Here is an 18,946-nt window from a genome sequence, read left to right on the forward strand (position 1 = left end):
GAAGATACACATGCATGACTTTGTGAAGAAAACACTGAGCTGCTTTTTTGTAGGGTAGGATTTTATTGATTAGTGATGCCATGCGAATCTGCATTTATCTGCTCTGTCCATCACAAACCAAATTGGAAAACTGGACTGTGTGTGTATTTCTCACTTGCATCATTGCTGGATTATAACTCTGAGCGGTCAGTTGTTCCTCTTTGAACATGGGCAGAGAAGACTTCTTTTTGTGGTCAGCAAGTTCCACTTGTGAGAGGACATTTTTCAGCAAGACGCATGTGGACAAACAGGGAAAATAAAAGAGTATATTGGACCAGTTTTATTTTTACGCTGTTGTGGAAACTGCATTAAAAATGAGGGGAAAAATGAGGTGGGAAAAAAACGAAACCAACATTGCACTCAACAGAGTTTGCAGTTTGAGATTAGCTGGCCGAAGGTGAACCTCGTCTTTTGTTTAAGTGGCCTTATCTTTCACTAACTGAGTCGCATGGGTGGGGAATGGCATCGGTGGGGGGACAAATTTGGGATGTCCTATTCTCTCTCTCTCTCTCTCTCTCTCTCTCTCTCTCTTGTGTGTGTGTGTTCTCTCTTCTCTCCTTCTCTGTGTTCGTCAAAACTGTTTGCATAGAGGATGTGGGCACGTCTTATTTATGTTTCTAAGAGGTGGAGTCTATATTATGTCAAGGCTTCTGTGCCTTAAAAAGTCTTGCCCTCACAGTCGATCAGAAAACAAACAGAGGAAAGCAAATGCTCACCGGCCGAAGTATTTCCACCAGGTTGCACAGAAACAGTTTCACACAAGGACTTCTAATATTGATATTGTGAGATCTGTGTCATACTCGGAATTGCTTCTCGGAGGCTTTCACAGTTGTGTTCATGTCTTTTGTTTCTATACCCCTCAGTCCCACAAAAAAAAGCAGAAGTTGTGAGTAGTGCTATAGCAACAAAGTGCCCCTAACTCTGAATGAAGAAGTCCTCAGAGGACACGAGACTACATGCACTTCCCAGCTCCTTTGGACAACAAACAACAACAACAACAACGATTTAAAAAAATAAATTGTATTTAATTTTTTTTTATATAAATGTATGAAATATACTCTGTGTGTGCCTCACCTGTGTGCAAATGACAAAAAGGTTTTAAAAAAGAACAGAAAAGGTTTGAGGTTTGGGGGTTGGGGTGACTCGGGGCATGGGGATGTGGGTGGGATTGAGGGTGGGAGGGGCATTTACAAAACAGTTTTATTGGTGGATTTCTGATCACATCCTTTGAGTTGCCTGTTCTTTCTTGTAGCCAACAAACGAAAAATAATAACAAGAGTCAAAATACAAAATACAATGTTTTAGCTATAGGCCGCTGTAGCACATGTGTGACTGTATTAATTTATAAAAACCAAAATGGTAACTGTGAATCCTGTATTTCTTTGTGCATTTCTTTCTCCAGTGGGACAAGGTGAGGGCATTGCATGAATATTGCAGTGTCCCATATTTTTTTGTTTGTTTTGGTGAAATATAATGGAAATAATCAATTAAAAATGAACATTGAAAATCTCTAAATATATTTTTTTCTTAAGCAATACATTTCAGTGTGACTTGTGATAGGACATTTTTCTTTTTTAGGTAATAAATTTAAAACAAAACACTCCAGTGTCAGATTGTCCTGATTTCTGTGTACAACACAATCAAAGTATGAGAAAATGTCTATTAGAGCAGGACTGTTTTTCCACTCTTACCCAATGGTACCTGACAGCATCATGCATTTCATAGCAGAATATTAAATGTGTACACACCTGTATTTTGAGGTGTCAAGTCGCTACAGGTCAGGGAAAAACAGAGTCATAATGGCAGGTCTGTATATGAGATCATTATGTTATGCATGAAGTGGTGCTTAAGGCATGCAATGACATGGTGGCTACCTTGACATGATGACATGACTCGATGGCTACTACACACACATACTGTACACACACACACACACACACACACGTATAGCATTGCATATGCATCTCTCTGACACTGTATGGAGGTGTCCAGGTGGGGGGTTGAATGTTCACAGCTTTCCTGTCTTCTCATGTCTGCTATTAAGAATCCAGCCCACAGTATGTATGGATCCAGGAGTACACATGCTCCATTGCGTTATCCTCTGCCGTGCTGTAATTGGTCTCAAAGATGGATTTGTTTCAAAATGCTGCTTTAACAGCTAGCTGAAGTAAATGTAAATTAGGAAATAAACTGGATTCATGGGTATAAAAAAGCATTTTTTTTAATCTGAAAATGGCTCAGGTTTGTATTTTTATATTCTTCCTCATCTGGGGGGAAGGGAAGTTCCTCCAGAACTGCATTCAGTTTGAAAATGTGTCTGCAAATAACTGCAGAAAGATACCACCAGAGGATCTGATCTGTCACAAAAGCTGGCACAGGTACACACACACACACACACACACACACTGGGGGTACGCAGAGGGAGAAGACAGATTGAAGATAAAGAGAGGAGGACTAGTTGGTAGGCAAGTGAGAGTGTATGTGGGCACACGCTGTTTGAAGCGCACACTCAGAGGAGAGATTTCTGATTTGTGCATGCTGTGCCGCTGGGGCTCTGCCACTGACTGCCGAACGTGAATGGGAACATGAGAAGAGACCCGGCTGAAAAGACAGCAGCAGCAGCAGAAGAAAGCTGTTTTGATGGAGAGCTTGGGAGTGAGGTTGTTATAGCTGAGGGAAGATTGGTCCAACCTTGGCAGAGCGAGAGAGATGAAAAGGATGTTGCTGTCAATAGAAATGGGATGTTGCTGTCATTAGGTAGAACTTTTTTATTGAACCCATTCCAGATAAAATATTTCTTTTTCGCACTGCTGCCGCACACACTGGGCACAGTGTGTCTGATGCAATGCAGCACTAAAATCACATCATGCTGGTGAGCATTCTCAGTTGACACTGCAAATGTGTGCCTGAGGCATTGAAAAAGTTAAGCTTTTACAGTAAGCATAGTACTGTACATCCCCCACCCGCCCTAATGCACACACTCTCTCTCACAGACACACACACACGCACACGCACACGCACACGCACACGCACACACACACACACACACACACACACACACACAGACACACACACACACACAGACACACGCACACAGACAGACAGACGCAGCACGAACGCACGCACGCACGTACCAAACTGCTACTCCAGCTGCTGCTGGTGGTGATTCTGTCTGCATTCTCTCTGCCCAGTACCGGCATCTTAACCTTTTGAGATGCTCGCATCATATTTCCAGTCATACTTGGACTCCAGTGAAAAGGCTTTCTCAGAAGTGGCAGGCAACCCTATTATGGGGCTGACGCACTCGGGGCGTGTGTTACTTTGCTCTAAAGCGTCTAAAGCGTCTAAAGCGAAACTAAGGGGGACGGGAACTGAGCATGGCTCTTGTCTCCGCAGGCAACCTCGCTGCACAACTCGCGCGCACAGCGAGCGTCTGGTGGTGGGAGGCAGGCGAGGTCACTTCTGTCAGACTTTCTGTCTTCACACGCAAAAAACAAAGCGGCTCTGCTGAGGAGTCTTACTCAGCTGGATGACTGAGTGACAAAAAAAAAAAAACGTTGCACATGCACTGACTCTGTGGCAGTTATGTTGTATTGTGGAGTGAGTGGTAAAATAAGTAAGAGGCGGAAGGCCGCAGTATGGGTCTTCATCAGCATTCTTCGAAATGTCATTAAGACATTGAGAGCAGAAATGAAACTTAAAATTGGGTGGGGGAGGGGGGTGAAATTGCTGATGGGCTTTTGAAAGCTGTGTGTGTGTGTGTGTGTGTGTGTGTGTGTGTGTGTGTGTGTGCGTCGTGTGTGTGTCTAGTTCCTTTACCATGCCATTTTTTTGTTTGTTCCCCTGCACAGTTGAAAGAAAAGAATGGCGATCTGTTTAAAATATCACATGGTCTGTTATTTATACAGCTGTGAGCCGAATGAACTGTCAGTACCTTTTTGGGGGCCTAGTCTGTCTCTCTTTCTCTCTCTCTCTCTCTCTCTCTCTCTTTCTTTCTCTCTCTCAACCCTGCAGCTCTGTCGCTCATACACTGCGCTGGCTGCACAGTCCGGTGTGAGAAGTGTCCCATGCTGGGGCAGCTGTCCGTTTGCATCAGATCCATGCTGACCCTCGACACTGACCTTCTGGGAAGACCCTTAGAACCAAGTGGGGCCCGAACCCCCATGCCTGCAGAAGCAGCCAGCGAGTCAAGCAGGCAGGCAGACAGACAGGTAGACAGGCAGACAGACAGACAGACAGATAGGACTCTCATGGGGCTGGGCACCAGTGTCAAACAAAGAAAAAACAAACAAAAAAATACAACCTCATATTGAGTAGGTCACATTAACACACTGCCTCCGAATCTTTTGTCCATCAAAAAAAAAAAGTTTGGTTCTCTGCGTTTTGCCATATGCATGTAGTGTCAGTTCTCTGCGTTTTGCCATATGCATGTAATGTCAGTTTCCTAAGGCTGTGTTCTGAAATGTGTGTGTTCTTTCAAGGTGAGGTGAACCGTGTGTGGGCAGTGTGTTAATGTGACCACAAGGACAATTGGCATTTATTTTGCTGCTGTGTGTTCTTGCTGATGCCTGCACGCGAGGTAACGAGGTCCCCCACACCACTATGCTCAAGCACCTGTGGCTTGTGTTGTGACACATTGTGGTCACACTCCTGCTCAAACTGGCGCAGGCCTTTGTTCTCTCCCATGGACGCCATGTCTTTCTAGTAAAAGTCAAAAAGTTGTCATGCATTTGCGTAACCGCAGGCCAGTGACCTTTTGCATTTGCGCTCCTGCGCTCTCAGGTCTTGCCCCCCGCTCCCCACGCCTGCATCATCAGTGGCTAAAGGCCCTTGTCTACAAATGTGCAACCCATGCACTTGGTGGCCTAGAAACTAATAGCAAGCATTGTGCCTGTGCGAGTGCGTGTGTGGGGACTTGGGTGCCTCTACTCTGTTACCGTACTGGTCATGAAAACGGGCCTTACCTTAATGAATGCACACAGAAACATGCAAAATCCCATGCATGTGAAAATACGGCATGTGCACACACACACACACACACGCATGCACATACACACACACGCATGCACACACACACTCACACACACTCTCACACACTGACACAAACTCACACAAACGCGCGCGCGCACACACACTCACGCACTCACACACACACACGCATGGGCACACACCTCACACTCACTCACTCACTCACTCACTCACACAAACACTCCCATACAGTCATACATGCAGATACCCACTCATGCATGTACACATATGAACATACAGACACATTACTGACACACACAAATGTGCACACAAACACACATACACTAAATGACTCATATGCATGCATGTGCTAACATTCTCACACTTACATGTTGGCTTGTTGACTAATCTCCAGTCAGTTGTATTTTGTGTCATAGCTCATAGAACATGTTTCTGAGATATATGATATATGATAAAAGGGGATTGGAATACCGGCAGAGAACTCTGCTCTGTGAGCCTGGTATTAGGTGCTGGAGGAAGAACGGTGCCTGCTCCTCAGCGTCTTTTCTTTCCCAGAACCACTCTTTCTCCCTCCATAACTTATGGCATGTCATTACTGCAGGGAAAGACAGCTGAGGCTACTGATACACTCCCCCGGCACCGGATGAAATGTGTGTGTGTGTGCGTGTGTGCATGTGTGTGTGTGTGTGTGTATCTGTCTGTTCTTCCCTTCCCTTTCTGACACCAAAGAAGGGCTACAACACATTCCCCCGAACGTGCAAAACTGTCTAGAAGAGTTGAACGTTAAGAACTATTTATTTAGCTCTCTTCTTTACTATGCTTTCTCCAGACAGTTTAGAAGATGAACTAATATGCATTCCAATGTTTATTTCTTATATTACACAACTGTTGCCACGATTACAAGTTTTATTTGATGCTCATTGCTTCTTTATTACACAAATATAGCCTATAGAGGGTTTAAATCATAATGCAGTAAATCAAACAACCGGTGAGCGGGTGTACAGCGCGTGTGTGTGTGTATTTGTGTGTGTGTGCTCTGTGTCTCCCTTGAGTCACGTTGTGGTGACAGGATTGCTGCTGCACAAAGGCTGTAGCACTCAAAGGGTTTGTCTCAATGGAAAAATTGATGAGCCCACGCACACCCAACCCTTGGCCTGCAGAGGCCCGGTGATCTTTCTGCACTAACCACAGCACGAGAGCAAAAATACACATGCACAATCCCTGTCTACACGACAGGATCTCTTGGCCCAAGGAATAGCATTTACAAGACACACACACACACACACACACATGCACGCACACACACACACACACACACACACACACACACACACACACACTGTCATTTCACCATAAAACCATTGCTGTTGCTGCGTCATATACAACTACACAGCTATGCATGCAAGAGTAATTTCTCAACAAAATGTATGTCAAGAGTTCCTGTACAGTATGTAAATGGCTTTGATAGCGTGTGAAGGGAGGCAGATGAATACACAGTATACGAGGGAAATGATGTGTATTCCTCAGAAACTCCTGGTCTCTTCTCAAGAACGCCTTTTGCATATTATTTGCGCACGCTCCAATCCCAGCTGAAAGCGAGCCTGTTTGTGGGAAAACCCTCTTGCTCGCTCTCTGTGCACGAGAGCCCTTTTATGGCATTGTAAACATATCTCTGTAACCCCCGCCGAAGTGCACAAAAATGAATGAATACAGGAAGCCGTACTCTGGCAGGAAGTGGGGACGGCTGCTATGGTAACAAACTGAAACCATAAGCCCTGGTCTAGGCAGAGCAACTCTCTCTCTCTCTCTCTCTTGACGTCATTTCGAGTACAGAGATAGAGAGGGAAGGACCAGCTGCTGGGAGCACATAAAATAAACAAAGAGGAGGATGAACTTTCAAAATGCTTTGCAGGGAAACATAAGAGCATGGGCAAATGTTTTCTGAGGAATAGACTTCTAAGAAAATCTTTTTCTTGCCAAATGCATCTATCGAATTTCAGTGCCACAGTATTTGTGTCTGCTGCTTCTGAAATGCAAATGCCAGTATTTGAAATTGCTATCGATGTAAAAGAACACTTGAGTGAAACTGAACTGAACTGTGGCAACTGGCAAGTTTATATTTGTCCACATGGTCAAAGAATGACAGACTTACAGTACTGTCAAGTACTTTTTACAACATTTAAAACAACAGATAGCCTACTACATATTATCAACAAATCAAATCATTATGAAATAGTCAGTGGTAAGTATCAAAATAAAGTGGATATTCAAAATGTCAGTGGAAGAGTAGCCTAGAAATCTAGACGCACCCTAGCGGCAGCGAATTACATTTGCTGCCAGGGCTAGGCTAGCAACTCTCCGTTGGCTTGTGAGCTTGAAAAATTAAACTTCTATCAGGCCAATCAAATTGTCTATGAGTCGTGTGAGTTGCAACGGGTTGGCTTGAATTCCCTGCTACTTGAAAACAAATAAGATCATGTTGCTGTTGGCGAACAGTGTGACACGAGTTAAGCTTTTATTAAGTTGGCAAAAGTTTGAACTAGCCAACTAGCTCCGCTGATGGGGAAACACATGGGACTCATAGCGCTGTCCTATTGCGTGCAGAGGGAATTTGAAAGACAACCGATTATCCCGCCCCTCGGACTGAGCACTGTGAACGGTGAGTGCCCAGACCCTACATTTTAATGTGGGTCTGGCTCGTCAGGCTAGTGGAAGAGAAAACTGGCAGAAAAATCAAGAACTGTTACTGTAAAAAGGAAGTAAAGTTGTACTTCTACCTTTTCATAGTTCAGATTCAGAATGAGGATGAAACTGCATTCCACTATGCTTTAAAATGTTGTATAACATAGAAATATGACAGAAATAGCATAGCAATCGTATGTTGTTAGTGATTAATGATTACACACATCTAGTATTTTTCCATGGAGGAAGGAGTGCTAACATCTGTGAAGTTTAAGATCTGTAAAGTTGAAGCTAATCTAATCTCATCTATTGTCCAACGGATCATGAATAACCAGCGCTGTGTAGTTGATGGCTAATTATTAGCCAGCCAATCTGTACCACTTTACCCTGGTGACTTAACTGGACACATTGGACGCAAAGCTACTGAGGCTGACCGGTGGGTGTGTGGGGAGAGGGATTAAACGGTCAAACTGGGCATTGGGGTCAAGGTGGTGATGGTGGTGGTGAGGTGTCACAGAGGCCAGGTGTGGGGGTGGGGGGTTAAGGGGAACCAGAAAAAGGCTCAGGCCTATGTTTAAACCACTCAAACTGAGCTACTCCTGCAAATGTGTGTGTGAGTGTGTGTGTGTGTGTGTGTGTGTGTATGTGTGTGTGTCTGCTTGGCCACCTGCGTGTCTGCTTGTGCACTTCCGCCGTCAGAAGGCCAGACAAGTGCCCCTGTTCCTCCCTTCCTCCGCTGTCCCCTTCCAGAGATCACACGCGCATATGAAAGACAGTGGGCAGGTGCGGAAGGTGACACAAGTGTCCTCTGAGGACTTGATCTCTTGTCCAGCACTGCAAACCCCCAAAACAAACTCAGCCAGACGCTCGGTGAGTAACCTCTCGCCCCGCCAAATGGCCTAGGCAGTGACAGCGTCCGCACAGGCTTCTCGATATGGGCCGGCAATAAACACACATCTCTTCCAGCAAAATTATTTCATGTGTTCTTTGGCTGCAAGAAGTTTCATGCTCATAAATGTTTATTGCAGGTTATATAAATGTTTGAGTCTGCTTGTCAAACACGGGTAAGTTTTCATCTCTCTGTGGCCAGTCACTTACTTGCCTTGTGTCACACATCCAGGGCTCCACGTATAAGCTTTCAGGAGGACGACCTTTTCAAACTGTACACCCGCAACACTATTTACACTTTCAGTTCAACATTTAGAATCAGATGTTAGTTTCAAATGTCAGCTTTGCTTCAACTAGCTATAGTGTAATTAATTAAAAATCCTGGAATATTGTCCTCATAACAATAATGACGAGAGCTTTTGGAGTGGGTGTGAGAATCAATAGGGGTTTTGTGAAAGGGGCAGGTGCAAAATAGTGTGGAGGTCCTGTGGATATGGATGTCTATGGTTCCAGTGACGGATGAGGTGCCAGCCTCTGTGCTGTGGAGGCTCTAGGGAATCAGTGTGTATTGGCGTGCTCTGCAGCGAAGCTTTCTGCTCCATCGATCACAGGCATCAATTAGATAGGCTCAAATAAATGTGCCCTTAACCTCTACAGCCTGAGCCAAGCTTCACTCCTGAAGCAGTTCAGTGCTGCCTGTCTGAGAGATGAAAAAAATAAAAAAAAAAACGACAAAACAACCTCCTCTGAGGAAACGTGAGTCTTTTTCGTTTTTTTTTCTTTTCTTTTCTCCTGCTGACCGCAAAATGTCTCTCAGACATAGGCACACTTAGTTATCAAATGACTAGGCAAAAAGGTCTTCAAAAAAGAGAAAACACTGAAAAAAGTACCTTTGAAGAAAAACAACGTGTGAGTTTTTTTTTTTTTAAGATCCTTTCTGAGAAGCAGCCCTCTATAGAATTACAGAAAAACATTGGCTGAGAGGAGTGTTGTCCTCCTGGCAGAGAGATTAGCACTTCCTCAACATCAAAAACAAACCAAGATCACATGTAGGCACATCACATTCTCTTGTCACATGTAGGCCCTTCATTAAAATGCTTTGTAAATATATACATTTTTGGTAACACTTTACTTGACGGGTGAGTTCATAACACATTCATAGCAGCTGTCATAAACTGCACATAAAGCATTCATGACTGTTTCATGAGGCATGACTCAACATTCATACCAAACCTTTCATGAATGTGGAAGACAGAACGACGACAACTTGTCAAAATAAAAGTCCAACAATCGCAAAGCACAATTGCCGTTTTTGTTCCAAACCTCTTACATGATCACTGAGTCAATGGGCTACTCCAGTGCCAAAAAGACAGAACATGGTCAAGCAAATCATTTTTGTTTCATAAAAATGTATTTGTTTTATGATGTAACCTTTGCAGATAATTTCTCATCTTTTGCTACTGGGAATGTCGAACCGTTCCAGGTTTCATAAATACGGGTCAGCTGAATGTAGGCTAGTTTACCTCCCAGTGTTAAACTCAATGATTACGAATACTTCACAACTTGTATAGTAAAGTGACATTCGATGTAGACTTCATAAGATATTCATGAAATATTTACAAAGGCTGGAGAGATTAAATGACTGGTCAATCTGATTGTCTGAACGTAGGCTAGTTTACCTTTGCGATGGTTAGACTTTTATTTTGACAAGTTGTCGTCGTTCTGTTTTCCACATTCATGAAAGGTTTGGTATGAATGTTGAGACATGTCTCATGAAACAGTCATGAATGCTTTATGTGCAGTTTATGACAGCTGCTATGAATGTGTTATGAACTCACCCGTCAAGTAAAGTGTTACCAATTTTTTTAATACTAACAGAATACAAACTGGACACATTTTCATATTGGAATGACACATAATTGGCAAGATTTTATTTCCTGTTCAAATAGATTAGATAGGCTACATTATGCTAACAATGCAACTGTCATATATGTACAGTGCGAGTAGTTATAAGTATACAAGTATGTCAAGACCACCCATTAACAACCCTGATATCACAGAGTGAGGAATATGCTTATTTTCTTTTCTCATTGCATGAGTTGTTCCACTGCTTTTTCAAGATAAGAGCCACGAGTAGCTGACAAATTTGCCAAGGAAGAGCAGGAAACTGCCTGCCTGAGTCCCAAGGAATGAGGCAGACACCGCCAAGATAAATGCAGTGGTTAGCCGTGGTGGTGGTGGGGCAGTCGCTGCAACCTCTTCAAGCAAATGATAGGAAAGTCAGCATGATCACCCTGACTGGACTTGATAAACTAGAACTGCAGCACCCCTGCCTGCCTTTCTGCCTGCACGTCTGCCCTTCTGCCTGCCATCTCCCCAACCCCCTCTACTCCCACTCCCACCCTCCCTCCTGCTCTCCATTACAGTCTCCGGGCAAACAATGCCCCCTCTCAGCCCTCCCCATGCTAATCAGTAGGATTTACTCTGCAGCCGTCCGCAGATCGCCAAGCGTCTCACACCCCCTTTGGGTCGATCTAGGTCGAATTCAATTTGTACGATATTATGTATTGATCTGGATGCGTTGGCCTCCATCAGTCTGGGCAATCCTTGACCCGATTGTGCTATTCTCTTGATCGCGAGAGGCCGCAGTCTTTTAGTTTGTACTCCAGGCAAATAGGCTACGATCAAAAGCACAGATGCCAGTCAATGAGAACTGCTTTGTTCTGGTGAACAAAAAGAGATTTTTTTTGTTTTGTTTCGTTGCCTTAGAAAAAAAAAAAGCTTTCTCTCCCAACTAAATGAGAAAAACATGTTTTGCTGCTGAAAAGACTGACCTTATTACAGTTTCATTGATTAATGCATTTTTATGATGGATTTGGAGATAGGCAGACCTCCCACACTAACATTTGAGTATCACAGAATGCCATTTAGCCAGCCAGCAGGTCCTAAATCTGCACAATCAATAGTCTCCCCCAAGGCTCTCCATCATACGAGCAAGTAAATAATTCAAATGAGATAGTTAGACCCTTTGAAATGTAAAATAGGAATTTTTCTCATTGTGAATTAGTTTCACTATTTACAGTCTAGCCATTTACTGCCGCCTCCAGCAACAGGAAAGGCTCCATAAATCCAAAGGTTGGATCAATTAAGTGCTGACAGGATAAATTGAGATTTGCAGTTGTTTTATTACTCTCCCCCATTACATTAACATTAAATATTCAGCGACTCCAAATCAAGCTGCTATGAAACTCAAGCTGCCACCAAAGAAATGCTTGGTCTAGTAAAGATAGACCTTCTAAAATCAAAGAGGGGTTTCCTCACTTTGGACCCAACCAAGGAACTAAAATGGGAAGTGCCTCAGAAATTTGGCACAGACAAAGTGTACTCACTGAATTCAAATGAGCACAAGAGCTACGCACTACAATGAGCCGACGACATCAGGACCCAACTCGCCCTGGTCATTTGAATACAAAATGCCAGGAGAGGACCTCATCTCCAATGCATCATTGTGTCAAAACACCCTGGTGCACAAACAATGAACCAGATGCTAAAAGTACACATGATTCCTATTTTAAAAGTCCTGGTGGCGGCTCGCGATTGAAGACAGGAAGTTCTGTCCTCGATGCGGCGTGGCAGCCAGACAGACAGGCCCTGCTGAGTCACAAAGGACCTGGGGCTAGAGGGATCCCTTTGGAGAGGCCCCATTATGAACATTTCCATGCTTATCTTAATGGCAGCAGCTCTGATGGTGGTGGTGCCTGTGTGTGCAGAGGTGGGATTCCCTGGGCCTGCCTGCCCTCCACTTCCTCACCCAGCTGGGAGCCACAGGCCACCTGGCAGAGACAGGAAACCGCAGTAAACCTGCACCTCTGTTCTCTGACTCACGCAACCCCTACTGCTTGGTCTTTTTACATACTGTATGTTCAGTGTGTGTGTATATGTGTGTGTGTGTGTATATCTCTCTCTCTCTCTTTCTGTCTCTGTGAAAGTGTGCGTGTCTGTGTGTATCTGCCATTGGTGGTATGGCTAACAGGAATTTTATATGACTGTTTGGTTTTTCCACTTCCACCTTCTTTTTTGGTCCTAGATTCCACTCCCTGTTGCTGTTAGCTCAACTAGCGTGCTTTTTTTAACAGTCTGATTTGACAGAATGGACTTCACTTCCTTCCTCCACCGTTCGTTGTGTATAACCTCTGTGTGCTATGGTGAATGTCAGGAATCACCGCCCAAGCCTGGGCTGCCTCAGTTAGCTATGCTAACATAAACCAGAGACAACATGAGGGTGGGGTGGGGTGGTGTGGGGGGGATAATAGACCACTGCTGGGTTTTCTGTCGGTTACATGGGGGAGGAGAAGGGGAGGCTCAACTCTGACCCTTTTCCTTATTGTTTTAAAGAGGCATCACCTCCTCAGAGCAAGATGGATGGGATTCTAAGCTCATTACGCTTGAGCCAGAAGTGGTTTTAATCTCGGTTTGCGGGGCTAATCTGGACTGCTTTGTTTACAGAAAGAGGAACAGGGGTGCCAAACGCAAGTCTGCGTTTGTTGTACTTTATGATTAACCAAACACCAGTCAGGTCTGCGTCGTGATATGGTGACATGCTGTACTTTTCCAGAACTGACCGTCCTGTTTGACTAGTTGCTGTAGCAGAACAAAGAACAATGAAGACTGATCTCCTTTAAAAAAGATTACAAAATAAGTGGTGCTCCAGACAACCTAGTCAGACTACAGACATGCCTTTTTGGCCTAAATGATAATCCACCTAAAGCCAAAAGACAACACTGCAGGCTAGTGATCTCATAGCTGGAACTCATTATTCAAAGACAGTGTTTAACGCCAGAAATATGAATGAATGAAGAAAAAAAGGCTAATTGGCCCACAGACCAGCCGGCTCTGAGCTGGCCCTGGCCAAGATCTATCTCCTGGGCCAAATCAGAACCACGCAAGCAACGGATTCGAACCAGTTCTGAAACAGAGTCTGTATTTAGGGAGTAGTTGTCTTATGCGAGTCTGTCTGTGGATGTCATGCCCCCTGTTGAGAGAATATAGGAAGTGATGGCAGTCCCACCCTCTCTTTCCCTCACCCCAACCTAAATACCCACCCCACCCTACCCTGTAGCTCACCCCAATTCAGACGTCACCTGCACCTTTTGCCCTCTATCAGACGGCCCTCATTGATCCTTACTGATTGATCCTAGATCCCGTCCATCTGTTCGACGCCTGTGTCCACAACAAGCAGGGTGGAGAAGGAGAGAGACAGAGAGAGAAAGAGAGTGTGGGGAGAGAGAGAGACAGACAGAGCGAGAGAAGGAGAGGGAGGGAGAGAGGGCGAGAGATAGGGGAAGGGTTGTCTGGCATGGACAGCTGGCCCTGATAGCTAATCTGCTTCTGTGGGCTTTTTTGTAAAACATGAACTGGGCAACCAGATACCATGAATTAATAAATAAACAATTATACTACACAGGGCCTCCTGTTCAGGCCGAAACAAAAAGACATTTGGAGCCTGTGGGGTATTCATGCTCCGAGGAGCCGAGGGGCCCCCAGCCTGGTGGAACAGGCCATGGAAATGGTACACTTTAGACAAATAGCTGTAATCTCACGTCCCTGGTGTGGCCTATTGATCCAGAGTCTTGGGTTTGATCCGCCATTGTGCGCCTGAGAATGTTTTGTGTCTCACGGTTAGTTATTTTTTGAGTGCATAAGGTGATTCAAAGGGGATGGTCTTAACTATGGATTCTCATCTCATTCGACCTGAGACCTCAAGCTGTTCGCCTCCTCACACAGACACACACGTACACAAACACACACATGCACACACACACGTGCGCGCACACACACACACTGTAGTCATCCACGTGTCGACCCCGTACGCTCGGTGCCTGGGGGGGTGTCCAGGTTGTTGTGGAAGAGGCTTTATTGTTGCAGATTTGGGAGCCTGTCAGGGTGTGATGTATGGCTGGGCAGATGCGGGGGGAGGGACTGGGAACGGAGGCCGCCGAGGGGGGTAGAGGTGAGCTTCTGGACAGGCTGGGTGTTTGTGTGTGTGTGTGTGTGTGTGTGTGTGAATGTGAGTGCTGTGTGCATGCACGTGTGTGAATGTGTGTGTGCGTGTGTGCATGTGTGTGTGTGTGTGTGTGTGAGCAGGCATGCCAGCAATGTGATGATTATCAGGGGGAAGACACAGGGGCTGTCTGTTCTGCTTCGGGCCCCGCCCGAGCCAGGGGCATGGGGCTGGCTCCCAAAACAGGTGTGCAGACAGGTGAGGAGGGAGGGAGGGGAGAGAGGGGAGCAGACAGGGCAGGTTGGGGAATGTCAAGGCAAGGAAAACAACCGGAGGAGAGAAAGAGAGAGAGAGAGAGAAAGAGAGAGAGAGAGAAAGAGAGAGAGAGAGAAAGAGAGAGAGAGAGAGAAAGAGGGTTGGATAGAGAAAGAAAGAAAGGTTGGAATAGAGAGAGAGAGAGAGAGAGGTTGGAAGAGAGAAAGAGAGAGGGTGGGATAAAACAACAGAGGATATGGGTCTCCTGACAGCCCCCATGTGTGTGTTGCAGGTACTGGAACAGGAGGTCAGGACAGGTGGAGGGGAGCGTATGAGTGTGAGTCTATGTGTGGGTGTGTGCATGTGTGTGTGTATGTGTAGTTAGTGTGTGTGTGTGTGTGTGTGTGTGTGTGTGTGTGTGTGTGTGTGTGTGTGTGTGGGTGGGTATAGCATGTGGGTGCATTTGGCTGCATGCTGGTGGCTTGACCCCTCGACCAGCTGTGTGAGCGGCAGAGCTGTTGCTCAGCAGAAAGACTTTTTTTTTGGACTTCCAGCGCCATATTTTCCACTGAAGTCCGGCAGGGATTAATGTAAATCTGTCCATATTATATGCAAAGTAATTTGTTCAGCCACTAAACAGACCTCATGACAGAGCCGGTCATCTGACTTGATTGATTTAATTCCATTTAGCCATCTCAACCTTTAGCCTCATAGCTCGTCCTTTATAAAAATGTAATGAACCATTTCCTCCTATAGTCTTTATATTTATCTAACACACACACACACACACACACTCTCAGGCTACATCTACATTATGTCGGATACAAATGTATCCGACACACTTTTGTTATGATTCGCCCTCCCTTCTACATTAGACCATCGTATCAGCGTATCCGAAGTGGAGCAATTTGGATCCGCTGGAGAGCCCGAACTCATTTTGTTCCGCAGCCGTATGGACTGTGGACTGTGTGTCTGTAGTGAGTTGCGGAACCATCTGAAAAGAGATGATGCACAAGCCCATGTTCCCTTCCCTGATTCGTTCTTCTTGTTTCACGTGATGATGGCCATGCTGCTTTTCAAAAAGTATTTTTCATTCGACAGCCATACAGTGAATGACAACGGATTATATGCAATTTAAAGACGCTGTAGGTATTATATAGCCTACTGTAACAGTGTATGTGACAAATCCCACTTGATCATTATAGCACGGTGTAGGCTATGTTATATAATGTCCATCACATTATTCATTTAAGCTACCTGGGTTTCTGTGTAAACTGGAGTCTGCCTATTCCACTGCAATAGCGATCAATAGGCGCATGTAAAGAAGCAATCAAAGAAAAACATATCTAAAAGTTTATTTTGTTGTTCTTTATACAACTGACTAAAACAACTCATGTGAAAAGAATGTGGGCATGATGATAGCCAGTGGCTGTTGACATGCAAACAAGCCCATACGATGGAGTGAGAGCAATAACTTCTGACAAAGTAATATGTTCGTGCAGCACAGTCACATGAAAATCGCAATCAACCCAATTATCCTACAGATTATAACAGCCTATGTTATATGCAATAGCCTAGCTGACCGGGGTAGCCTACATTGTAGCCTACATCCAAGTCGCAGCATGCTCACTGAAAACAGGGTTGTGCATACTATTTGCTTAAAAAGATGTAGCCTATGAACAGTGGGACTATATGCGTCCATACATAGCCTATCCTTCTGAGAAGCTAACTTTATTTGTTAGCTTCAACTTAATTTGAATTCCTATAAAGTAGCATGCAGGCTGTCTATTGCACCCAGGCAGTAAACCAATTGGCATACATTGCTCATTTCCCCCCAGTTTTCAGATTTTATCTGATGGTTATTTATTCCCTTGTACCCATAGTTATTAGCTGTGGTTTGTCATGATTTTCAAGAATCAGAATCAGCCTTTTAATGCAGGTTTTTAAGGCTTCCCAAACTGATACAGTGTTTGTGGACGCCGATCGGACTTGATCCGAAAACCCGTGTAGAAACTGATTCGGTGTAGTGTAGCTGGGTCCTCATTCTCTCTCTCTCTCTCTCTCTCTCTCACACACACACACACACACACACAATCTCCAAATTAAAAAAAAAAAACTTTTTACAGTCACTCACATCCCACATTCTTATTTTTAATAAATTCTAACAATAGGTGGTTGCTCGCTTGCCTGCCTGCTGTGCCTGTTCACTCGCCCACTCTCCCTGACAGTCTTTGAGGGGGTTCCTGCGTGTTGCACTTCTATTAGTGGCTAGGATGACCTTTCCTGACAGCAGAGCCGTGGGCGTAGGGGGACTCGGCAGCAGACGGGGGAAGTGGCCGGACTGCACCTCAATGGCGTCCTTCTGTGCTGAGAAACGACCGCAGAAATGCTAAAACTGAAGACAAAATGGACATCTTCAATAGTGTCCTGTGTCCGTGATTCAAATGTGTGGCCTTTCACATGGAAGTGAGACTGTATCACATGTAAGTCAGAAATAGACCATACCCTGTGGTAAAAATGCCTCTGCAGAAAACCATGGTTTTCTCTCTAAATGTGAAGAGTGCTGGTGTGAGTGTCTGGTGTGTGTGTTGTTTGTGTGTGTGTGTGTGTGTGTGTGTGGAATGTCAGACAAAAGGAGCAAAACAAGGTTTATATAAGGTTGAATGGGCTTTCATTATAAGCCAGCTAGATCTAGATGAAGTCTGAACAAACACCTTTACCACAGGGACCTGTCCGCTGTTGTGTTTGGCCTCCTTGAAATGAAGATGGATATCAAGCAGGTGACCGACAGAATGAAATGAGGAAAAAGCAGGAAAATGTCATTAATTCTTAATCCGCTCTCAGTGAGGTTTTGTGTGTGGGGGTTTGAAGGTGGGCATGTGTGTTTGTATGTGCATGAATGTATATGGTTGCAAGTTAATGTCTGTGTGTGCGTGTGTGTGTGTGTGTGTGTGTACATGTGCTTACAAGTCTGTTTTTGTTCAAGTGTTTTGGTGTCTGTGTGTGCATGAGTATGTCTTATGTATGAAGTGTAATGTGTATGCTAATTCTAATGTGTATGCACATGTACACATATATGTTCATGTGTGAATATGTGCGCATATGTATGTGTATTTAAGTCTCCTTTTCCACTGCCGGTGGACTGTTTTCTGAGACGAGGGAGGCGGCGCTGTGCGGCTTGGCCTTCTTTTGGCATTGCAAGCCAAGCCCTGATGAATGGCTTTCAGGAGGAACTGCAGAGGCACAATTAAGATTCCATCAGGATAAAGATAATGGTGAATTATTTACATTAACGAGCCGGCCTCAGTGTGGCTGCCCGCTCGCCTCAACAGCACGCAGCTGCGACCGCCACCGCCTCAGATGGACAGAGGTAGCCCCTCCTGTGAATGCGAGCCAACCTTTTGAATTAATCAGACAGTTGGGGTGGTGCAGTCGATGGGTGGGGACCGGTGGGTGGAGGGGTTGAGGGAGAAACAGAGAAAGGGTGTAGGCCACAAGATCTGTTATGACTGGGATTCTCAAGTGTTTACTGGAAGGCAAGAAGAAAATGTTCCTGATATTGTTTTTTTCTTTCTTTAGGTTGCATAATGTTTTTTTTCTTCTGCATGGCCTAACATGAAATATGTAGAGAGAGCTGTCAATTTGGCACAGCGGTTATTCTGACACAGCGGTTGCTTAATTCAGCGCAAATGAGATTTGGCTCTTGTCCGGATCCAAGTGTCCTTCAATAGGAGGCTTAGACACTAGGGTCAGGCAGGGTTGAGGTCTGGTTTTCACCGCCCTGACCCTATTCTGACAGGCTCTTGTTATTTGGAGCGACTCTCACAGCAACAACTGTATATTCATCAAACTCTTGTAATCAGCTCTGTTTGTAGGGTGGACATGCAAACATTTACATGCTTCCTCACCATTCAAGGGGACAGTGTGCTTCTTGTTTGGACTTGAATGCCTCAATGTTTGTTGGCAGGATTTAAACAATCGGCCATGTTTTTTTTTTCCACTGCATTACAATGAGGAGCTTAATGTGGAACAGTGCTCTCAAGAGAATGTTACAGATGTAATTTGACAGATAGCATTGTTCTAATTCATGAC

Source organism: Alosa alosa, chromosome 9, assembly GCF_017589495.1.
Source record: "Alosa alosa isolate M-15738 ecotype Scorff River chromosome 9, AALO_Geno_1.1, whole genome shotgun sequence".
Lineage (NCBI taxonomy): Eukaryota > Metazoa > Chordata > Actinopteri > Clupeiformes > Clupeidae > Alosa > Alosa alosa.